General features: G+C 39.8%; 1 long non-coding RNA gene across 1 annotated transcript; it reads right to left on the bottom strand.

The window, feature by feature from the left end:
- Positions 1–25,301, bottom strand: LOC148225473 (uncharacterized). The gene is made up of 3 exons (XR_015804376.1): positions 25,123–25,301; positions 4,398–4,495; positions 1–2,731 (listed from the first exon to the last, which is right to left on the bottom strand). It is a non-coding gene; the product is annotated as an uncharacterized LOC148225473 (long non-coding RNA).
- Positions 25,302–25,745: the final 444 nt, after the last annotated feature.

A 25,745-nucleotide genomic window follows, 5' to 3' on the forward strand; every position in this document is an offset into this window, starting at 1 on the left:
CATTGCCTCCACTTTTTCCTAATTTTCATGCCATAATCCTAGGCCAATTACCTCAAATGGCCACATTAGTTCCTTGAATAAGTCTTTTCTTTATTAAGCAGCTTTTGACAGAATGAAAAAAAAAGCAATATTGAGGAATGTCACTATAACAATGTAAATTGTATGCCTGCATTTTTTATTAATAAGGTTGGACTCTCTGAGGGACTAAGTTACATTGTTTTATGGGCTTAAATTATTAGACCTGGAACTGAGAAAGGCCTTGTCCTATTGTTGAAGAGGCTGCTGGGGAGCATGGAACTGCAGGGAGCATTGGCGAGTCATGGTGAGATCTTATTTCTCCATAGAGAACTAATATCCCAGCTGCTCCAAATGCACCTGAATGGGTACTAGAGGGCTGAGGAAGCTAACTTGTGGCAGATGGGACCAGACCAAATGGTCAGTGAAATGAGCACATTTAACTAATGCACTAACCATCTCTAAACTGCTCTCCATCAATAATTTAGAGCCTTATGTCATAGTTTGTTAAAAATTATCTTTGATTAGTTACGTTATTAATACAATATGCACATTACAATAGTGTCACATTTTCTATCCATCAGAGTCAGAATAAGTCAATGTGAGTGCATCAATAATTTATATTGGGTATACTAGTCAATTTTCTGCATGCAATAACATTGCTGGCAATTACTGAATGCAACTGGTGCTTTTACCTCTATATTTTTAATTAGGTCATATTCATTTTCCAAAATACATGCAACATTGGATTATTTGGTTGATGATGATTTTTAACAGTGGAAGTGGGTTTTTTTATGTAAGACTCAAAACAAAGTGAAAGAGAATATGCATTTCAGAAATAAAAGCAGACTATTTTCTGGTATGAGTGTAAATAGAAAGCAATACCCTTCATTTACATGCATTTACAGTATTACAGAACTGAAACAGTGGTTTGTGACCCTTACATATTTAGTTTAATGTAAAATAGCAGCCCACTGAAAACCTTATTTGCATGACAGCCTCAGGGGAAAAAATCGTTACAACTTCTTTAGGGTTTCTAAGTATCCTTTTAGGGATTTTTTTTTGTTTTTTTTTTCACTAGTAAGGAAGTATCTGTGGAAATCTACCTTTAAGGAATTAGCCCCCTCAACTGGAAAGGTCAAGTCACTCTGTAAACCTGTATTGCAATGTGCAGAGTAATTATGTTTACTCTGCTCCATCTAGAACTGAGTGTACTGCTGTCTGTGTCAATACTTGGATAATCTAAGATTTATCTTTTTAAAAACAATTATTCTTTACTTATGATTCGACAAGTTGTGGAAACCTATTTCTGAAGGCAAGTTGTGTACGTTGATAAGCTCAGGTATTTTGTTTTCATGACACTTTTTCCTTAGTTTTGGATGCTTCTGTAGGGCATTTCCCTTTTTCCCCTCACTCAGACTTTGACTTTTGTGAACTAGGAGAACTTTGTGTGGATTACGGTGGGAAGGTACTTGTGTGGTTCCATGTATTATGTACTAAACATGAAATCTGCCAGAACCAAATTGTTTCTTGTGCTTTTCCTTTCAATTTTTCCTCTGAAAAAAGCAAGGGATGGATTGCAGAGGCAGAAGACACAAAGTCCAGCAGAACTGCTGCAAATCAGCAGGTTTGCCTGGTGGAATTACTCATGGAGGATTGAGACTTCTGTCTTGTAAGGCAATGAAAGAGACTTCAGAAGCAAGTCCTCTGGGCATACACAACTAGTATTACCTGATCTGCTAATTTTATCTTTAAAATAGAAATTTCGACTCAGTTATTTTCTTTCTTTTACCAAAGGAAAACAGGCACAGATGAAAAAAAAAAAAGAGGAAGTAGTAAACACACTTCTCTTAAATAAGTTAAATTTACGGAAGAATTCTGGAGGGATAGCTACTGAAATTAGTTTCTGGTCATTTCTCTCTCAATATACCTCTGTAGCAGGTAGCTCAGCAGCTCTATCCTTACCTGTAGCATAAGTACAACTGAGATAATAATTTAAGCTTTATACTGAATAAAGATTTTTCAGTCATAACAGAAATACTCTGGCAGTCACAGCCTATACCCCAGTGATAAGAGATCTACATGACACTACAGGAGCTCTGAGCTGCCTCAGGATCCATTCTGGTTACAGCTGCCTTCTGCTGCTGGAGCATTAGGCATGCTTGGAGTGGGGTTAAGGTGCTGGCCCCCATTGCTTCCCACCTGCTCCCTGAACAGTTTGTTTTCATACCATCAGCCCTATGCTTGCTGCTCTTGTTGTGCTCTTTTCACTCTGAATGGTCTTCATCCTCACAGCCACAAAACATGACAGAGTTCAGGATACCAGCTGACACTTGCATGCCACGGAGCTTTGGTAACTCAACTTAAGGAGCTTGTTCTTGCTCTCTCTTTTACTGCTGGGATATCAAGCTTCCCAGAAGTCATCTCCTTTGTCTTTCTTGTGTCAGGTGTGACCTGAATTTCATACAAGCCTCAGTAACCTGGTTTACATGTTAGAATTCCCCAACTTGGGAGGACTGCATCAATAGCATGTGCTATCATCATCGTGTCCATCAAAAGCAACGTGTACTTCCCTATAAAGGTAGACAAGTGGTGTGCAGCAGAGATTTGCAGTGCTGCACCTCTGTGAGAGCTGCAGCTCCTTAGTCCCACGCTGATTGTTCTGAATACTTCATTTTCCTTGCACCAGAATCATCCTGTAAATGAATTGGAGGCCCTGTGGCATAAACACCGAGAAAGAAAAATGGACTGTTACTCTCTATATCAGACTAGTAGCATGTATCATACTAAACTTCCATTTTTGTAGAAAAACATACTGCTTAAAAATATTTAAGCGGTCTTTAAGGCTTCATGACAGTCAATTTTCATTTCTGTGGATTATGAATGTAAAAGTGAAAGAAAACAGAAATTGCCCCTAAAATAAATGCTGAAGTTTAAAGATTTTTAAAACTCTTAATTATAACAAAACTATTATAATTTAGGAAGTAAAAAGAGAAAGCTGAATCCAATAAATCGTTCCAGATCAAATTTCTGTAATAAAAATTTGACATCATCGTTCTGTTCTAGTCATCATCATGAAAAGCCACTTAAATTGCAGAAAAATATGCACTCCAAATTTTGGCTAAAAAACAGAGTATTCCTGTTCTTCTATTCATTTCTATTCATCAGCAGACAACCTGAGACCAATCATTCCAAGGCAGAGTATGAGTATTTTGAACACAGTGGAATAGTCACTTTGGTAACAAACTCAGGATAGGGGTACATGCTCTGAAGCCCACTCTGAAACTTGCACCACAGGGAAGAAGAAAAGTCCTATGAAGAAAGTAAATTATGTAGAGCAGAAATCTGTACCTCTCCAAAGCCCCTATAAAAGCAGATGGCTTAGTTGTTTGAAGTAGATGCCAGTTGTATTAATAATCTCAGAATTAACCTAATTAATTTATGGTTACAGAATCAAGAGTTCTCATAGCAAAGGGAAATTAGGTCTTCAGTTGAAAACAGCCATTTTCATACTTTCTGCTTATCTGCAGAGTGTACAATGCCAGTTCTGGATCTGAATCAACAAGTATCAAACACTGTTTTTTCATCAGCACTTTACATTTAATGGACTGTGCAAAGCTGGACAACCACAGAGATAACTGTAATGCAAATGCATTCTTAAAATAACTCTGCAGCATATACTATAAAAGATCATAGGGAGTATCAGAATATCTTAAAATGTTTGGTTAAGTGATCACAATTCATAAGCACACTATTCCTCTCTACCACAAAGATGCTTCCTCTAAACATCTGCTAGTATGAACCATACTATAAAGAGGAGCTATCAACAGAAGGGAATTTTAATAAACACTGTTCTTTGTTCCCTGTATTTTAATGACTGATATAATTAGAATGAAGGTTAAGGGAATATTTGTTTTCCTTCCCCTCAGGGCTACTTTGAAACAGTTTGACTTGCAAACAGCATTTCAAACTCTTGCAGCTATAATGCTTAAGAATTCTGGTGTTGTACAAGAGGAAAAAAAAAAAAGAAATGCTTACACAGCAAGAGCATCACCCGAACTCTTTGAATATAGCAGAGGAATACATGGAAATTAGCATTCCCACATTCTGTTGGCAAATATCCTCTACAAATCCAGCGTTGTAAATCTCCCTTCCACAATACAGGAAATAATGATAAATGTTCCAGAAATATCTTGATGCTTGGTAGCTTAGGTTTTTCAGGAATTTCATAGTTAGAGATGAGCTGTGTGTCAATACTCATTTTCACTTTCATTGGTGATTAAAATACGATAGTTCACCTAACACGTTAAAGCAGACATCATCTTCCACTAATTCAGACAAACTGACATCAGAAAATGTGAAAATATTTTTCTAGACTTTACCATGAATAGGTCAGAGACTGCAGATTCCTTCTCAACAGCCATCTTCATGATAGAATCAATACAAGCTTGATCCAGGAGAAGTGTGGATTCACGACCACCTGCCAAATTAATAACAATACAGATTTCATCTTCTCCATGTATTTTATGAAGGTCTGTGGCAGCTGGGGGAGGCTAGATAATGCCTGATTTAGCAAGCTACATGCATAGACAGTGCTTGAGCTGTCATAAAACCTGCTGTACAAAAACAACCCTTCAAAAAACTTTTGGAGATTTTGAACTGGTTGAATCAGTTCATACTATGTCAGCATTTCTAAAGTTATAGAGAACCCAAGTTTGCATTCAGTCAAGACCCAAGTCCTTAGGCACTCTAAAAGTTGTGAATCACTATTAATCTGTATAGAATCTGGAACTGGATCCAGCATCATACCTAAATTTGGGTCCCTGGCAGGCAGATTCAGAAGTATAGGTTTTTCTCTTTTCAGGCTGAGATCTTCACCATGAGAATATGGAGAGCTTCACATTTTTCTCAATGTTTAGGAGGTAGAGCTATCCAGAGAGAGCTATCATTTGGCCCTACCAAGTATTTATACTGAAGTATATCCAGAAACTGGCTGTACATATGCAGGTTAATAACAGCATCTAATTCTAAATTTTTCAAGAACCCTTAAATGGATCTTGCATGCCAGATAGAGTTGGTGGGGACAGAGAAGAACAGACTTTTCTGGAGTGGATGGTGCAAGCAAGATCTACTGGTAGCTGTTAGACAATTTGTCAGTAAGATCATGAGGGAGGAAAATAACTCTGTAAATGGAGGGGTAATTTTGAGAACCAAATCCACTACAAAGCAACTTGAATCAGCTGGCCAAGATCAACAGTAAGCCTTTACAATTGCCATAAGCCAAATAACACAGCCAGACAGAAGAACAGAAACACAGCTTGTAGCACTGGGAACAAATGTAGCAGGATGCTCTGCCCCGGAATGTGGTCAAGCAATTCAGACAATGCCCTATTTCCCCTTGGAGTGTGTGGAGATTACTTCCTTGGATAGGGATACCCCACAAGTATGATCATCGAGGGTAAGAAAAAGAGATCTACCCACCAGCCCTGGCATGGTGAGTTACATCAATCTCTACTTAACATTTGTTTCTTTTTGCTAGCTTTAATATAGTTGCTGTGACACAGTGCAATACGCTATATACTATACACTATTAGTAGTTTTAGTTTTTATACTATACAGTAAATAATCCTGATTAAGATATTTGGTCTAATCATTTGCCATAGTAAACAAATCATTTTATATGAATATATATGATTTGCCATCTGTAATGCTGCAGAACATGGTTACTTAAACCATTGGCAAAATTTGAGGGTAAGGTTAGATCCAGCTGCTCCCAGACTCCTCTCTGAGAAGGAATTTAGAAAGCAAGGGGGTCCACTCTACACCTCATGGCTCAGTGGCTGGGCTTCTCTAACAAACTTTGTCTGAAACTCCCACCCGTGACAAGAAGTCAGAATATTGTAGTCGTTATAAAGGAGGTGACAGGCTCTCACCTCCAGGAGGAGAGGAGGCAAGGATTTGGGAACATGAGTATATCATATTCACTACAGAAGGCTGGAGATGTTGGGGTGAGGACGCTCTTATAAATAGACTAGACAAGAGAGCAGGTGATGCCAGAAAGAATGTTTGCTGACAGTTTTCTTCACAGAGTAGGAATTTTGAGTAATTTGATAATTGAACTGAACATAGTTGACTCCCTCCCATCCACACTGAAAGATCAAACCAAGTGCTTGCACTGGTGGTTGGCTGCTCCATAGAAAAAACTAAATGTATAGTGTACCTACAGATCATTATAGAACATTTTCTTCACCACACCATCACGCTTCGTATTGTCAGAATTCCACTGCCTAGACTTATTTCTATGAAATTATATCCATGAGATGAACAGACATTTTTGTTGTCGTTGTTGTTGTTGTTACAATACTTAATCTGTAGAAATACATATCATCATTTATTAGCTCAGTCCTGGGTTTTGGTCATCACGATAGTCAGGCAGTACTGTACTTTACCTGATACACAGGACATAAACAAAAAGGATACAAGGACACATACACAAAAAAGGCAGATATTAACAATCATTTTTGCAAGGAAAAGAAAAAATGCAGTCCCAGGATTTTAGTGGCTCATATTACTACGATATTACATAAGACAACCAGGAACCCTCCAGCTTTTGCAGACATCTCCAAGTTCCCCTATCTGATACATGCCTATAAGGTGAATTTTAAGTAAATACCAAGAAACAGGTATAGAGATGACCCAGTGGTTTTTTACTGAGGTAATATTCAGTGCATCAATGCCAAATGTGAATTGCTTTTGTTTCTATTTGGTACAAAACATGTTGTTTATGAAAAGGCTTGCTATGAACACTCCTAATCTAAAGTCATGTCCTTTATGTGTAATAAACGTTTATATTTGAGTTTTGGGGTGAGGAGTAACATTCATTACTGAAAAATATAAAACAGCTTGTGCAAATTGCTTCATAAAGTTGTTCTGAGATCCTGCTGAAATCAGAACCTTCACTAGCAAGAGTAGATATCTGATGTGGTTTTCCTGCTTGTTTTTAACAAAGTACTTCAGCTTCACATCTCACACTAATTTTAATGCATTTTTCTTTCATGTTTAAGCAATCTGTGGATATGTCTTATGTTTTTAATCAAATACAAATTATTAGCATCAAAAATACAATTAAAAATTTCTCCCTGATGTCAAGACCAAAGTGACTGCCATCTGAAGTGAGCAAAATTAACTCCAAAACAGCATCAAGGAATGGCAACTTTTGTCAAGGTTTCCCTGCAGCCAAATCTGCTGGAGCATCACTGAGATTAAAGTCTGGGGCCACCTCACAGCCCAGCTGTGGTCACAGTTCCTGGGTGAAGCTGCTCTGGTGTGCAGCACACAGCCGCACTCACTCGGGGAAAGTGGAACCCAAATAATAAATAAATAGTGGCAATGCCAGGAGGAGCTCCAAAGAAACAGCATCCCCATGTTCAACTGCCAGCTGCACAAGGCTCATGTGCCATGTGCTTGAGCCTCTGTGGCAAGAGGTCTTTCCCTTCCAGCAGATGGTTGTTGCTCGGGTCAAACCCTGTCATGGTGCCTGTGCTGCAAAGTCCCTTCAAATTTACAGGAAATTAACAAAACCAGACATAAACATAAGAGAATTAAATGACTGAGTTTAACTTCCTGAATTTAGATTGCACTTGCCCTCCTGGCACAGATTTCAATGTTTCTTCTCTGGGAACAAAGGCAGCATTTTGCAGGATCCTTTCTTTTCCAATCCGCCTGAACCCTTTGCAAAGTACACCCTCCAGAAACATGAAGGTTTCTCCAACTTCACCCCATCCTGCTCGTGATCACATTTTCCTTGGTCTTACAAAAATATGGCCAAAATTCTGTAGCAGGAACAAACCTGAACTTCAATCATTCCTAATTTTTAAGAGATTACATTACATCAGTGAATCCCCACTGAAACATTTACAAAAGTGGTAATTTGTCAGTAAATGTTAGTAAAAGCATGAAAAGGCTGGAAATACCCTCCAGCAAGATCCCATCAGTAATACCAACAGATTATTGCTATAACCAATGCTTGTACAGTCTCTTGGACTTATTAATATATAATGCCTTCATTCAGATTTAGATTAGTACTTCTGCACAATGATTTCATGGAACATTTTAAATTGTGTGAATGACAGATGCTGTTACATTTATAAGAGTTCCAGCCATGGCGGGGGTAAGGATAATTGCCAGCCAGCATCTTTAGAAAGGAGTTTCAGCAATTCATCCAACGTCTGAAACTGGTTACACACAAATACAACTCTATCCCAGGCCAGTGATAGTTTGACCCCACTTATTAACAATTTTAAACTCTTATCACATAGCTGTGATAAGAAAACATAATTTTGCAAGAACATGATGATCTACCCAGCTTATGTTCTGAAGGGTGTTTGGTAAACACAGCCTCCTACTTTAGATATTTTTTTTCTCCTCCTACAGAGTGTCCTGAAAGGGAAATTCCAAAAGTTGCACAAGCAAAGTCGTCATTGCTTCACCATAATGTAGCAGTGTGACCTCAAAAAAAGGCAATCCCATTTTTAATATTTTGTTGTTTGGATTTTTTTTTAATGGAAGGCTATAGTTGGAATATTCCATTCATTTTGGTTATTGTTGGAGACAATCTGCTAGCCACAATTTCACCTGGTGCAAACTTGCATCACTCTCCTAGGACTGATTCAGCTTCTCTGGTTTGTAGTGTTTGGAAATCTGGGGGAGCTTCTCCATTACTCCATCCTGATTCTCCAAAGGGTTCTGCAGGGCTGCTCCCTGTTCGGAATTCTGTGGGTTTGTGACCCCTGGTGACACACAGCTGGCTGGGTGTGCAGCTGGCCCCTGGGGCTCTCCCCCATCCTCCAGGTTCAGCTTGGCTTGGAAGTACTGCTTGGATGATGTCCAGCTCAGAGGTTTTCTTTGCACTTTGCTTTAAAGCAGCTCAGTTTCTGCTGTTATTTATGCTGTAGCATCTTCCCTCATATACCTCAGGCTACTGGCATGAAGAAGCATCACTTAAAAAGTAATTTAGCAAATAAGTATACTTTCCCTAGGGTGCAAATAAGAGGAAAAGTTGTAGTAAATAGCTAATGTAAGCAAAAGGTGCCTTGGGGGAACCCTAAGAATCACTTCTTTGAAACCAGCAATAACTTCTGGTGCTATTGGTCCTGAGGCAGCAGCAGTCAACATTGTTTAAAAAAGCTCCCTTATGGTGTACTCATTAATTAACTGCACTGTTTGTTGATTCTAGATTGATTCAGTTAGTTCTCAGGAGAGCATTTTTGGAAACTCAGTAATGCCTTGATGCAGAATTTCATCTTCAGGCCCTAAATTCCCAGGATGATGCTTTACTGGGACATATAGGAGATGAAGTAAAAAGGAGAATTTGTTAGACAAAAATGATAATAAAAATATTTTAAATTCAGATGTAATTTTTGAAGATTTTCCCCACAGAGCTAAAAAAATTACCTGCAGCAAAGTTTGACTGACAGGCAGGCTTTATCAAACAGAGAATAAGACAAATGATATGCAAAATAGAGAGGAAGGTATTTGCTCCTAATTACTCGAGAAAGCATTTTAATTAAGTTGTTTGCCAATTAATGCCTCATTTTTAACATTCCATAAATATTTAAAGACATTTCATAAACTTTTCTTCACAAGGAAACACTTGCAAATATTGCTAAAGAGATTCTTAGCTCTCTTAATGTAGTATGCTTTACAATTTAAGTTTTATTCTCTCTTCTTGTGAATAAATGAACAAATATAAAAATATGTAATTTCATATCAGAAATGGCATATCTGTCTGTCTATATCAAGTCTATATCAAAAGATACTTAAAATATCTTTAAGTGAGTACTCCATTCTATTATAGGAATGAGAAACTGGGAAATATTGAACTTGAAACAGACCAGTGAAATGCAAAAGCAGATAAATGTAGATACCTCTCTTTTTCCATATTCTTTCAAATTGATCACTCAGAGCTATTTATAGCCAGTCCTGCTGCTTAAAAGTATTTCTGTTCAAGAAAAGTTAATTAAGAAAAAATAATAAGCAAGTGGCAAGGAGAGAAAACGTAACTGTCTCAGTAGTGTTGATGCTTGATTCAGCCTCCATGTTAACACACACAGCTCTACCCTTCATCCACAGGGACTTGCTCAGGCTACAATTGAGCCCTGGCCTCTTTAGAGCAGAAACCTGCTCCTACACTCATATGCACCAGGAGTGGAAAAAGAAAAGTGCCAAGGTTCTTTTTTCTGCATACTGAAAACAAATGCCTCTTTCTCCTTGTATTTTAAAGGCTTCCTGTTTTTATGGAGCAGTTGACTCTATTTAAAGCTTCACACAGGCACTTTATCTGTTTATTTATTCATTCATTTGTTCTCCCCAGAACTTACTCATCCAAGGTTTGTTTGTTCAAACGACCAGAACTTCCCTTATCTCAGAGCTTAACTTTAAAACCCAGATCCTGTCCCACTTTTTTGCTGTCATTAGTCATTTGTGCCTGGATCCAGGCTCTGCCTCACAATGCAGGAGAGACCCAGCCTGGTCTGAAACACCAGGGGTGTGGATCGAAGGAGGCACAGGTAGTGGGACAGGGTGAGATTGAGGGGGAGGAGAATGATGCAGCTGGGAAGTCAATGTGTTGGTGGATTCATCTCAAGGGTTTTCCCAGCCCTCCAGCACTCACTGGGTCAGTTCTGGCAGAGAGTGGGTCCCTGGTGGCTCCTTGCCATCCAGAGCTGCTGCTCAATCTGTTTGCTCAACTCAGAAACAGCAGCACACTGACTCCAGAGCAGGAGGGGACAGGTATGGAAGGAGATGGCAATGCAGTGTCATCTCTGTCTCGCTGGGTGCAAACGGGGATCTGCAGCTCCTCAGCCGTGACCGTGGGATGGACAGTACAGACTGTCAGCTGCTCCTTCAGCACTGCTTAACTTACAGATTTCTTCCTGAAGACTTGACACTCTAAAGCAATAATCAAACTGGAGCACAGTGGAGCTGGCTGGTTCCACTGCACTCAGGTTTTTCTCAGTCTGCACATCAGCATCTTGGAATGAAAGCCTGGAAATGATGTTTCCTTGGATGTCTCAGCCAAATTTATAACTAGCCATCTCACCTTGTAATTTTGTCTTCTCCAGTTCCTTACTCAGGCTTGGGGCAATTTATACCTGCAATGAAGCAGCCCTCAGCTGTCCATGGAGATAGCCAAGTTACAAAATGAGAATGAAGATAAGCTTGCAAAACAGAGTAATAAGTTATTCATTAGTTCAGAGGGTAAGTTTTGCAACCAATACTCTCAATGTCATATGGGAGTTAGGCAAAAATTTCCAACTAAAATTCTTTATTCAGAAAATGCCTTTAAAGAGAAACAAAAACCCAAAAATCACTGCTCATTCAAACTGTTCCAATTACAAAAAAGGAAGATCTCAAAGGAAATTTTCCCTAGCAGGGGGGGTTCTTTGTAACTTAGTCACCATGTAAAATCCAGGAAACACATTATATAATTTTTTTTTTTCTGTTTTCTCTACTGATTTTCAGAAACAAGACAAAGAAAGAGGTGACAAGCCCCAGAGAAAGAAAGGGAAAAAAAACATCAAACAAAGTTGTAAAAAGCAAAAAACAGGAGAGGAGACCTTTTAATAGGTAAATAGGATAAAGGACAAAGAGTGCTTGAATGAAGGTTAGCACAAGGGAGCCCTGAGGCTGACTTAGGCTCCTGGGTCCTGCCATACTATGAATATTAAGCAATAGCTTATATTTTTCTGTCTTGCAGCACACAGCTCCTCTCAGAGCCCTTACCTGCGGCTCTTGATCACACTTAGAGTCCAGAGAAGGCGCACACTGAAAGAAGCAGCACTCTCTTTTTTTGCCCCGTGACTCCTAGTGGGGTGGCACCTCCAAGAAATCAGCAGCTTCTGTCCAAATTGCCCTCAGAAAGGGACACAGATGGTCGCCACAAAGCCCTGCAGCCAGGTTGAACAGAGCACCCCATTTCAGAGCAGCAAGACTTCCCTAACCAGGGAATAATTCAACTCTGCCCTTTAGAGCTCTGAGACCAAGAGGTGCAGGACTTCACCTACACTTTCTAACATTTCACTGCTGAACTTAGACAGAAAATTATGTTCACTCTACCTACTCACAGAGAAAATATAAATATTCTGGCCAAAGGGCAGAAGCTCACAATTCCTGACAACCTTGATATTTCATTGGGTATGTGATTCCTGCTTCTCCCAAGTCTGTGGCAGGAACTTGGTAAGGCTGGGGAGATGGGGGAGAAGCAGCTGTGCTTGATCTTAAAAATATGCCTCCCCTTTGAAGACAATTAGAAATAGTAGAAATAGATAATAATTCAACATTTACGATTTTTCTTTCACCAGTGTCATGTGGAGTGACCAGCTGCTGCCAGAGGTACTACAGAGCAGGGACTGCCCGTCCTTGGTGTGTTTGTGGCAATCCAGCCTTTCTTCCATTTGCTGATTTGAGCTGCAGCTCCAAGCAATGAGCAGTCCCAAGCGAGAGGGAAGCTTGGGGCCATCCATATCTGTGTATCAAGCACAGGTTTACCACGAGGCAGAGAAACAGGTTTTTGTGTCAGGCAATACTTGTCTGAAGACTTTCCTTCTCCTGCAAGAGCTGTGTGGAAGAGACAAGTCCTTTGCTTAAGGACTTGTTTCTCTGAGTCTGGATTTTTCTCATGGCAGTAAGCCAACACTTCAAGTTTGGAAGACTGGTTTTGCGTGGTCCTTTGAGCAGAATGAAGAAAAGTCACACACAACTAGTTTGCAAGGTTTTGATAAGATACGTAGGAAGAACATTTCCTTTCTGTCACACACTCATCAGTGCTGTTTTTTTTAAACTTTATTCTACCACTTGCTGAAATTCAACAGAATTCAAGGGCTTTAAGGAAAGAAAATTGCTGTGTGTCCTGGTTAGCAAAGCTAACAATAATCAGTTTCCCAGAACCACAGAATAGTCTGTGTTGATGGCTAAAGCACAGCATGGAAGCAAACCAGAGATCTTTGGCCCCCCTCACACATTTGTTACCTTTGCCTGCATTAAGGAAGACAACTATGAGAATCTGGAGTAAATCCAAACATTTGCCAGCTGGTTTTGAATGTTCTCAGCTGTGTGTGCTGTTGGATAATCTTAGACTTATTTTGTGCTGTTTGTTGCTGCCAGATAGTGTTACTGTTTAATGACAGTGTTAGAGGAGGCAAAAGTAGGTCCAGCTTCTGAGCTAGAAATAATCCAACATAGCTCTGGCTGAAAGTTAATGCGGTCTGAAAAGAGGAAAAAATAAAAATAAAAATCCTCCAGTGTATTCATTTGGCTGATCCTCCTAATACTTGTGGGAAAATAAACAATTTTCAAACCTTTAGTTTTGGTTTGCTTCCCTGCCATTATTGAGGCCAGAACTTCTCTTTGATGTGAAAAAAATTCAAGTAGAGACTGAAAGTCCTTGCAGAATTTCTGTCAGATCAATCTGCTCACCAGGAGAATTTTCTTAGTTACTTCAATGACTCACAGACCCACAGAATGGTTGAGGTTAGAAGGGACTCCTGGAGGTCATCTGGTTCAACATCCCTCCCTTAACCTTACAACAAATTTTAATGATGTTTCATCCAGGTTTATGGAATCTTTCTGAGGTACTCCTAGATTCAAATAGAAACTTCATAGGCAGTCAAATACTCCTGCCTTCTGAACACTTACCCAGCAGTTCAATGACCCACTATTATTCTCTCTTAAAAATAAGATGCTCCATCTTGACCCGTAAAGTCACAGTCGGCTTCTTCCCAGCACAAGGCTTAATTAAAGACACAAGTGATCTGATTGAAATTTTGCCAAGCTCTGTGAAAACTGCATCAGGATTTGCTTTGGAAAGGCAATGATTTTTTTCAGTTAATTAATTCAAAACAGATTAAACTCTCAGTTAAAAATACTATGGGTCTGTTCAAAAACATACTTTTGTATTTTATCTACTTTTATTTTAAAAAAATGTCCTGCTCAGTTTTTTTTTTTTAAATGTCTCCTTCAAATTCTTCTCACACTCTCAGCTATAATTTTTCTTTGCCTTATAAAAATGTTCCACTGTCTTATTTTAAATATGGAAAGTAATCAATAATTTGGATATTATTAACCTGTTCACACTTCCTCAGTCAGTCTGATCTGTGGGGAGTTTATCCCACCAAAATCTGTAGTTAGCTTCCAATAACTAACGCACATTTCTAGAAGTGTCTAATAAATCAGCTATGGTTTTGCTCTCAGAGTCCAGAATTAAGTGTAGTCAGAATACTGTTCTTGCAGACTCAGTTCTTCTGAACTGAGGGCATTTCTGGACAGCTCGAGTCTACCAGTAAATAAAAATATGTTGCTCACTTCTTCCCAGAAAAGAAACATTTCATCCCAAATCTCAGCTATTTTGGGAATGTTGGAATGTTTCTTTGTGTTCCTTGGAAACAAACAAACAAACAAATATGTGCATACACATTTCAAAAGCTTTTTTGATTACAAATATGTGATAAACTAAAAAAAAAAGTTCCAACATGTGGTTCTGAAAATATGCATATCTTTTGAATCTGTAGATACTATTCACACTGAATTGAGATCCTGTGACTCTGCTGGGTGAAGGGTCTGTTAAGCCTAGAGAAGACTGAGAGAGGATCTCATCACTGCCTATAAATATTTCAAAGGCAGTTGTGAAGAGGATGGCGCCAGACTCTCTTCAGTGGTGCCCAGAGACAGGACAAGGAGTAAACGCAATAAATTAAATCATGAGAAGTTCCATTTCAATAGGAAGAACTTCTTTACACTGAGGGTGGCAGGCTGCCCAGGGATGTTGTGGAGATGTGGTTGTGTCTCTTTGGAGACATTCAAATCCTACTTGGAGGCATTCCTGTGTCCCCTGCTCTGGGTGACCCTGCCTGGGTACAGAGCTTGGATGAGATGATCTCCAGAGGTCACTTCCAACCTAAAAATTCTGTGAGATAGTTTTCAAAAGATTTAGAAATGCCCTTACAACTGGAATTTCACTCTTCATCTAGGACACTGAACAGCCAAGTAACCACCATGAAGGAGCCCAATGCTTTGCAAGAGGGAGATTCTCAGAGAGACTTGAAATTGTAGTAGTGTGCCGTCCTCATCAGCCTGACACAGGCTTAAGAAATGAGTAGTTGTCCTATTCAAATAGAACAGGGAAATGATTCAGTACCGAGAATGTTCAGATCACTGCATAGACGCCGTGAGAGCTCCTGTGTGCATCTGGTGCTCTGGAGATGTGCAGCTGGTGCAGGGGGTAGGACGAGCAGCAAGCAGCTGCTCTCTGAGGTACATTCCCCTCAGGACTGAGCATATCTCCAGTCAGAAATATGCCAGGGAGTTATGCTGGCTGAACCAGAGCTCCCACCCTGCTGAAACAGCCAGTGGGGACTGCCTGGCAGTGCTGCCAGGGGAGTCACAGTGCACAGGGATGGAGAAGACAGGGAGCAGCTCTGGATGCCTCTATGTGTGTGCAGTGCTGTGTTTCAGACTCTTCAGAGTGTAGCCCACCTAGACTATGAGGGGCAGAAAGGGGCCAGCCCCTGTGTCCCTCCTAGGCTCTCCCCATTGCCCTCCTGCTAGTTCCTGGCACAAGGGAGCTTCGTGCCTGGCAGCTCAGCCCATTCAGCACAACCCTTTCATTTGAAATGGTGTTCTCACCTGCTAAGAAAAAGCCCAAGCATGCACTGTGAGTCTGGAATCCACACCAAAATTCCTTACCAACCAAGAGGGGGAATTTAGGGACCCGTCAAATGAGGGAAATGTGATGAATCTTGCCAGATTCTACTCTGCCCCAGATATAGGGGGAAAGGGAAGTGCCACCTTCTCCAGACCCTGTCATTTAATAAGCCTGTGCTCAGGTGACTGTTTGAAAGGGGACCAGATCCCTGCTTTAAAAAGAGACCTCTGTAACCTGATTATTTCCATCTGTGGTGTTCCCTTAGTTGTCTGGGCTTTAAATGTTGCACCATGGCTTCTCTCAGCTCCTTGCTTTGAGCTGTGTCCCTTTTAAGCCCCTCTCCAAGACTTCTGACTCATCCCAGTTACTGCATTTGGAGTCCAATGTCTTCCCTACCTGAAGGCTTCTGCCATTTTTTAGATGCCATACTAGACCTGACCTGCAGGCCAAAAGATATAAACCACAAATGGGCACTTTATCCTTCACCTTAAAGAGAAATTTCTTTTACCTACCAAAGAAAGATGGATCTCCTATGGAATAAATGCACACTTAGGTAACTGTAGTTTCCAGTTTAGATGTGCTTAGATTAATGTAACAGAAGGACCTTTCTAAGGCTGTCCTGACTCATTAGCAAAAAGAGCCCTTGTGCAAAAGGAAAATTAACATCCATACCGTTGCATGTAGTTTTCAGTCACCAACTCAGAGAATTACAAAAAGTGTCCCCGCCCTAGCTCTCATTAGAAGCAGCCTCCAATGATCCCACACATAACATGGATGTATTTTCCACCCTTCTCTTGTTAAATAGATAGGGTAGATATGACTATTTAGGGTTGTTTGTTTCACAGAGATACAAAAGACTGAGATGATGCAGTCCATAGTTTCCCTGGCCCTCAATATGTCTCCCAGACCCTCCTGGTTTTCAAATTGCTTCACCTGTATCCATTGATATATGGGCAAACATATGTCAAGATAAATCTTTCACCTTATTCTCCACTGGCACATTACAAAGGTAACAGCTGCCACTAGATTTCAATTAACCTTTTTAGAAGATCTTTTACTATCCTACCCCCAATCCAAATCACCTACTGCTGAGTGTAATTTGTTCCACATCCAGACAGCAAAACAATATATGTTCTGTCGAAATGTGTCTTACATAAATTAAAAATTAAGAATTTTCAAGTTGATTTTGAGAACTAGGCATAAAGAAAAAAAAATGCTGAAGCATCTGTAAGTGCAAAGGGTTCCCCCATCTGCATCATTGTCCTTTAAATCCTGTCCCCTGGATCTCTTAGGTGCAGCTAGAAAGAAAATATCTTATGCCATATCTGCATATACTAGACTGCTGTCTGGATTTTCCTAGTGAGTACAGTTTTCATTTAAGCTTAGTTGAGAAGACAAGCATACATCCATTTTTATGTATGTCATCCACTTCTGCAGGGATAAAGATCAAAATCCTTAATATCCTTCTTCTAGCCTTCTTTAAACAGAGATTTACACACAGATTTATTTCAATTCCAGTTGATAATGACTTGTAAGAGTCTTGATGTCTTTGGAAAAATCAGCCTTGGCAGTTCTCCATTGACCCCCATAGTCAAGAGCACCACATCAGTTTGAAACGGCTTATTTCTGTGCCTGAAAAGAAAATCCAATCTACTTACATATTAGGTCAATTATTTAAATTAAATATTATCATAAGTCTTCCTTTTAAGTGTGCTTGGCATGATTTGGGTTTGTCATTTTCACAAGATATCAGCTAAATATTTATTGCATTGTTATTTGTATTTAACATAATCTGCCATCAGCACCAGGGGTTAATGGATTTACTTTTTGCATTAGGGAAAACCAGCATGTGGGTTGTATTTCAGCTACAGTAAGTGGTACTATGCTCATGAAATACCAAAAACTTTTGTGCAGCCTAAGTTATTTAGAGGAGAAAAAATAATCAATACAGCATAGAAAATAAAAAGAGTAAACATGCAAATTAACTCCTGGCACATATTTTGTTCTGGGCTGTAATACTCCTTTTAAGATTGCCCCTTTTTAATAGCTTTTGAAAGAATTTCTTGCATAATGGCATTTTAGTCATCATGTTAATGTCAACAAACAAGGCAGATTAATGCTTGTAATCCTGAGCTGTCTCACACTCTGCTTATTAGAACTGTAGGCAGATCTTCATTAGGATGAATGACATCTGAATCTATAAGCTCATCACAACAGAGGCACCTTCTTGCTGTGGTGTCACCCTGCAGATGACAATGTCGGCCATTATGAATGACACTCCACAATTCGTTACTTCCTGCCTCAAATTGCAGTTAATCTTTCATCCAAACTGTACACATGTGCAGCTTTAAGTGGGCTATCACAGCAAGTACCCAGTAATGCTGCAAGCACATGGAGAATGACAGAAGGTAAATTGCTTGTCAGGAGGTCTGTATTTCAATTCACAGCATATTCCAAACACGTTGTGGTGAAAGCTCTCCACAACAGCTGCTTTCATTGCTAACTATTTTTGATGTAAATGTCAATAAAGCTCCAGGCCCTTTCATATTTTTGGCCAAGACTGTCCATCTTTCCCTATGCAGGCTGGCAGGTTGAGCTCCATTTATCTACTCTTAGGAACATGTCCTATAATAATGATTGTCTCTGGAGACCGTTTAGAGTGATTGAAAGCAGTGATTGGGACAATAGGCTGCTGAATTTCATTGCTGGATTGGGTTGACAGGTGACTGCTTTTATATCCTCTGGAGGAGAAATGGAAATAAAAACAGTTTTATCTAATCAACAGACAGGCATCTACCAATTGCCAATCTATACCTTCAGTTTACCCTTCTCATCAGAACAACTTAACCACTAATTATTACAGGACTCTCATATTTCTCCAGTGGCCAAAGGGTTTTCAGAAGAAAGGAAGATGGGGAAGATATGTGCTGCCTCACTAGAGGTGAGAAGCAGGAAAAGAACACGTCACAGGCCGTATAGCTCCACCAGTTTCAGCGCCAGCTGCTGCTTTTAGTAGCTGCAGTTAACATCTTCATTTTGCTTTAATGAAAATCCCTGGGTGTTACAGAAAGAAGAAATTTCATTTTTAATCAAAGAGGCCATGAATATTATACATTGCCCATGAATTTTAACACACTCTAACAGCGTCCTTTTTTTTTTGTCTTGCATGTAAGCAAAAGTTCTGTAAACTCATTAAGCTTACTGTGGATATTTTTTCTTTTATGAAGTTGATAATTAACACACCACTGGGTTTTCCAAAGGAGATGGGAAGACGATCAGGTAGAATTCTGAAAACAGTATGGCAAACAGTCTAAAATATTCACTCTGCACCAGCATCTGGCTCTTTGGCAGACCCCAAAGACTCTTGTGCTGGCACCTTTGAAATTCCCTCTGAGTCCATGTAGTTGCCCATGGTTACACAGCAGCTGGGATCTGGCTCCCTCATCTTCCCTGCTACCACATTCCCCCCACCTCCATTTACCTTTGCTTCTGTAAATCACATCCACTCCTGTCCATTGGTGGTGCCCACTGCAATGTTGCATCCATTTCCCTCTCTGATTTGCAGACTGGGGAGTAGAAGGTAAGTAGGAGTTTACCCTTGGCCATTTCTTTTGTCTAAATCTGCATTGGTGTAGCTTTGCTCACATTTTACACTGATTTTTGTTTACTAGAAACTCTACAATACTGAGCAGCTTTCTGTGGCTCTAGGCAATGCTGACACAAGTTGTGAGATATGTGATATGTGATAATATGATTAAAAGCAGCTAACTGTCCAGCTGTTAGAGTCACATCTCTACCAAAAATCTAATTCAAAAAAACTCAATGCCATACTATCTGAGTTCTAGCCTTGACTCCTGTAAGCCTTATATAACAGCAGTTTTATTTTGAAATTTTGGGGATGTATTGGGTTTGCATGACAAAATTTTGGTACCAGAGGGGCTACTGGGCTGGCTTCTGTCAGAAGCTTCTAGAAGCTTCCCTCATGTCCAGTGGAGTCAATACCAGATGGCTCCAAGATGGACCTGCAGTTGGCCAAGGCCAGTGATGGTGGTAGCACCTCTGGGGTAACTTGTTTAACAAAGGGAAAAAGAAAACTGTGGAGTAGGAGCAGCTGGAGAGTAAGGAGTAAGATTATGTGAGAGTCACGTCTCTGCAGACCCCCAGGTTAGTGGAGAAGGAGAGGCAGGAGGTGTTCCAGGTGCTGGGGCTGAGATTGCCCTGCAGCCCATGCAGCACAGCATGGTGAGGCAGGGTGTGCCCACACAAGACACAGAGATCCACCTACAGCTCACAGAGGACCCCACAGTGGAGCAGCAGATGTACCTGGATTGGCTGTGATCCCATGGGAAGCCCACACTGGGGCAGGGTGCTGGCAGGACCTGTGGCTCTGGGGAGAGAGGAGAGAGTTTGCTGGCAGGACTTGTGACCCCATGAGGACCCTCGCTGGAGCAGTTTGTGGAGAGCGTGTGGGAGACTGATGTTGAAGAAGTTCAGGGAGGACTGTCTGCCATGGGAGCAATGCCACACTGGAGCAGGAGCAGAGAGTGAGGAGGAAGGAGCAGAGACAGTGTGAGATTGACTGCAGCTGCCATTCCTCAGCCCCCTGTGTCACTGGGGGAAGGAGGTAGAGAAATCAAGAGTGAAGTTAAGCCTGGTAAGAAGGGAGGGGTAGAGGGAAGGTGTTTGAAGATTTAGTTTTTATTTCTCATTACCCAACTCTGACTTGAATGGTAATAAATTAAATTAACTTTCCCCAAGTCAAGCCTGTTTTGTCCATGATGGTAATTGCTGAGCAATCTCCCTGTCCTTATCTTGACCCACAAACCTTCCATCTTATTTTCTCCCCACCTTCATCTGGCTGAGGAGCAGAATGATAGAGCAGCTTGGTGGGCACCTGATCTCCAGTCAAGGTCAATCCACCACAGTAGGGAAAATACCTACTGTGTGACCAATATGCATAGAAACTTTTATTTCTCCATGGAAATAAAACCAGCTCATTTGAATAAGGCTCACATTATAGATATAATGCAAATTTTCTTTGAGAAAGAAAAAGAGAAAAAGAAGCAGTTCTTTCCAATTATTGAATAACAATTTAATATACATTTTTGCTTAAATTAATGGCTGATAGTTTGCCAAAAGAATACATCCTAGTTTAAGGCCTTAAAATAAGCTTGGAATGTTCAAAACATGATTAATATTATAAACACTGGGCCCTTTGTATCAAATCCTGAATGCCAGCTTACCAGTTTATACAGGCTTCCACGAACTGGGGCTAGAAACCTCAATGTCTTGCAGGTCGTGTGAAGAGGCTGAATTGCCAAAGAGCATTATGTTTTGCTCTTTTAATTGAATGTTCTGTTTTTTTCTGGAACAGAGTTCATTTTCTTCTTAGCATCTGGCACAGTGCTGTGTATTTGGATTAAGTGTGAGAATATTTGTTAACAAAGGAAATAAAGCACCTGAAAATTTGGTAAATCTATGCAAAGAGGCTATTGCAGATTTCTTTCAATATATTGGTTAAACTGACAGACTATAAAAATGAAAAGTAAATTCCAAAGCACAGAAATAGATTGTCCAAGAAGAGAGGATACATGAAACAAATACCCCATGCTTTGTTTACATACCAGTTTGAATCTCTGTGCAATGGGAGGTTAACAGTTGGGTTGAGAGAGTCTAGCAAGAGGAGCCCATTTCACACATGTGATAATGTAGCTGTCACTCAGGCTCTGTGTCTTTCCTCATCCTTACCCCAAAGAAAATTGTGTGTGAATCCAGAACCTTCAATCATGTTGTCTTTTCTTTTATTTTTTCTTTAAAATTTGTCATTTCTTTCTAAAAAGAAAACTGGATGAAGGATTGACTGCATTGTCAAGAAATGCACTAAAAGCCAGTAAATCCATAATATTTAGAAGTTAGGAAGTTTTCTGCACGCAGTAACATCCACTAAGACATAAAAATAGAAAGTTACTGAGTTTCACTACCTCACTACAGAGGCAAAAGCATTACCGTGAAAATAAAGAACTCTGCTCTAATTTATTGATAGAAAAATTGTTTAGTTTTATTCACATAAGTATGGAAATACGTGATCTTTCCATCAGCTGTGCCCAGATTGCCCTAGAAGGACACTCAGAAAGAAGGAAAAGCAGGGAAATTAATACCAAGTTATTTAAACAGAGAATGAAAAGACGTTTTGGTCATTTGTAGAAGTGTGATTTTTTTTTTCTTCAAGTATTAGTTTTTAGAAAAATATTGTCCAACAATTTGCAGTAATAGTTCTCAAATTTTTTTTGTGGGCAAGCTACCAAAGGAATATGGCCAGCTGAGGCAATTGCCTATTACTTTGGAAACAACTTAAAAGTGAAGAAACTGTTTACTTGCTTGCGTTTTATTTTATGTAACATGAATTACTGTCAGATATCTTTTGTAACCAGCATTCAACTTTGATGCTCTCTGCTTAGCCAGAGAGATATACAAAATGTTTGATATGTACAATAAACAACTTAGGTTTGCTAAGATCTTGCACTGCCCAAGGTGTATCCTTTCAATAAATACCGATTTTATTTCTTTTGCTCAGTCTAGTCTCTGTTCCAGGTCAGCCTTTCCAGGCATCAAATGTTTTGTATATTTTCCCTTCTTCAGCATTGCTGTGGGTTAGATAAGCCCTCTCTTGAATTCTGTGCAGAACTCATTCAGTGAAGGAGTATGTTAAAATCATTATCCCAGAGTAAATGTCTACCAGAATGGATAATATCTATGATCTCTCATGGAGGTGTCTAAGGCACGGAATATGTTAGATAATGTATCTGTGCATCCCCATATCTCTGGTAAAAAGGATATACCTTGATATCTGTTGAAGATTCTTAAATATCAGTGTTAGTAAAAGTCCAATCATTTTTCCTTCTCATCAGAGCAGATTTGATCTTTGTTAACAGGCATTCTCCTTTAATAGCTACAACAGAATTTTTATAGTCAGTTGTTTTTCAGAATGCCATCAAATTTTAATTTAATTTATCCCATGTAGCTTTTGGCACCTCACTGAGGTAAGCAAGGCTCAGTGGAAGGGAAGTTCAAGAGCATAAATCTCAATGCACCAGCACAAAACTCAGTCAGCCTAAGTTGTAGGGCACCTAGGTTGCTAACTTAGTCACTTCAATTACACATCCAAATTTGAACAGAATGAGTTGGCCTCAGTAAGGTAAGAGCTGATGAAATATAAACACACTTCACAACTCTGGCATACTGGGGTGTCACAGGCTAAGCTGATGGGAGACATTGTCAGCCCTGAAGAGAGGGTTTGATAAGTATTCCATACTCTGTGAAGCTCTGTGTGAAACAGCAGCCTGATGCACCATGCCAGATCTACAGTCTCCTATTAAAAACATTTCTCTGAAGAAGAATTTGTGGCCTTTCAGGTATGGAACCCACCTGAATAATAGCTAGTTAATAAAAAATGATTGATTTAAACTTCTGTTTATTTTCATTCTTCACCAGAGTCCACAATGAAAAAATTCAGTAAAAATATTCATTGTGTAAAATGAACTCTGGCTTATTAAAATATTCAGTATGCCAAAGAATGCTTCAGCAGAACAACTTGAAAGTCTGATAATAGCCTGTGTCACATCAGCAATGCTGTAGCTGCACTGTGGTGCAGAAAGAGCATTTGGCTTTTGGTGAGTGTATTTAGCTCTCAATATTAGATGAATAATTAATCTGAACTTCTCTTAAAGAGAGATGCAAGGCATAGCCTGGAAAACGTCACAAGCGGTAAAGCAAAATTTTGATATATGAGGATATGAAAAATTCTGTTAGGCAAAGTGTGTAATAAGGACCTTTTATTTAGGGTAAAGTGACTTTTTATTGTCTTTAATTTTCCCATTTAATTGTTCACAATGGAGGAGTTAATGTTCAAGAGAGGAGTACCAATTAGCTCATATCAAGAAGTCAGGAGAGTTGGTCTCCAGAAAGATGTATCACTGTCCTGCAGTCCCTGCAATCCAGTGCAGTGTCAGGCATGTGTCTCCTGAAATCTCAAATCAGCTTACTGAAAACACATCTACCGTGGTCTTACAACAAATCATTGAGGAGGCAAATTTATGCAGTAGTGACTGACTGTTACACAATTAAATGTGATGGCATGAGGTATCAGAGTAACATGGAAAATTTGTCCATTGCTATACGTTATGTAAGGGATGATTCATCCCTGAAAATATCTCAGAGAAGAGGTGCAACTCAATCATCTTCATGCCAACTACACCTCTGACATGATTATTGCTCCTTTGAAAGCAGCTGAGTTCTTTTCTAGTGGCATCATTAATTTGTGCTATTATAAGGCCAGTCTGAAATTTATGAAGACGAGTTGGCATATAAATACACGTCCAGAAGGAATGTGAAAAGGAAATACATTGAAGTATTCATGATTTCAGGCATCTATTTCATTGAGTAGGGCATGTCTTGAAAAGAACATTTATGAAAATGTTCCAAATGGTGATTGCTGGGGCAATGGTGGCTTGGGTTTTTTTTCGGTTTTTAAATTTTTTTTGTTGCTGTCACTGGCATGATGATAAGGAAAAAAACGAAGAAATGTGAAAGGAGAAGCACAAAACTGACAGCCCATCTTATCTAACATTGATACATATATTTACTATTCTAATATTCTGTAATATATTGCTACAAAGGGAATTTCAGCTGGTTCATCCATTCACACACGTGGAGTAGATGGATTTGAATAGTCTTTATTGGAACAGAACATTGTAAAAAAACATTATAATGTCTGTTTTCATAACCAGGCAAAGTTTTGACTTTGTTAAGTCTGCAACTGGACTACAGTTTTTGACTCCAGCATAAATCTGTGCTGGAAATATGCTGGAAAACCAAAACAACTGTTTCAACTGTTTTGATTGCAACATCGTAATGAAGTTTTTCTGCTTTGCTGGTCAGAGCCTTGTTAAGATTATCCAGTCAGAAACTGAAAATAGTACAAACATTATCAGATAGAAAGCTTTAAGTTACTAGTGCTTTTTATAAATATCTTATAAATGTTTTATAAACAGATCTGAGATTCCCATGACCCACTCACAGAAAATCTACGAGAGAGATAAAAGTCACCCTGTGTAAAGCATAAGGAAAAATGCAAACCCCAGAGAAATTCTAGTTAGGTTCTGAAGTTCACAGTGTCTCAGGTGGACCCTCTGTATGAAGCTGAATCACAGTCTAAAAAAAAAAACTCTACTGCATGAGTAGCACAGTAATTGACATTATCTATTTATCACTACTTGCAAAGGCTTTTGTTTTCAAGAAATGTACTGAGCTCTGATTAGAATCAGTGATAGAAATAGGAGAGAGTAGGCATAAATAATGTTTCAGGCACACTCATTCTTTTAGGACATAAGAAAAGGTAAGACACTCACTTTTTGCATCCCGCTGGGGTATTGATCAACCTTTTGCATCTTGAATGCTGTGGGCATCACAATAAAGCATTTCAATCATTTTAGACTAGCAAAGCTTCTGGCACAGGTCAGAAAGACCAGGCAACAGATGCTGCAGAGATAAAGTGGAATGTGTTCCTCACAAAAGAGTGAAAAAGTTTAAAAGCCACAAAGGAGAAGTGAGAGGAGACAGCTGCCTCCTTGCTCAGCGTATGGGTGTGGGTGAGTCAAGCAAGCACACAGAGGGAAGCTGGCTCCTGATTTTCCCAGTGCGCAGAATTGTGTTTATTAGCAATTCCTTCTCACTTCTGTGCAGGCACCAAGTCTGGGCTCTTTAGCTGTCTGCCAGCAGGATGGTACACCAGGGTGGGGAGGGGAGGCTGAGGAGGGACCCCAGGAGCCCTTGTCCTTGGATGGTGGCCTGGGGCTGTCAGAGGTGAGGCACCACAGACAATCACAAGCAGGGGGGAGAGCACACACTTCTCTCGTGGCTCCCTTTGATGCCTGGATCGCATCGTCTCTTGGACCAGCAAACTCTAACACCTCTTCTGAAATCAGCTCCAACTGGTGATGAGCTACATCTGGCCTGTGAAATGAAAATAGCA

This window comes from Sturnus vulgaris, chromosome 1 (assembly GCF_052056855.1).
Source record: "Sturnus vulgaris isolate bStuVul1 chromosome 1, bStuVul1.hap1, whole genome shotgun sequence".
Lineage (NCBI taxonomy): Eukaryota > Metazoa > Chordata > Aves > Passeriformes > Sturnidae > Sturnus > Sturnus vulgaris.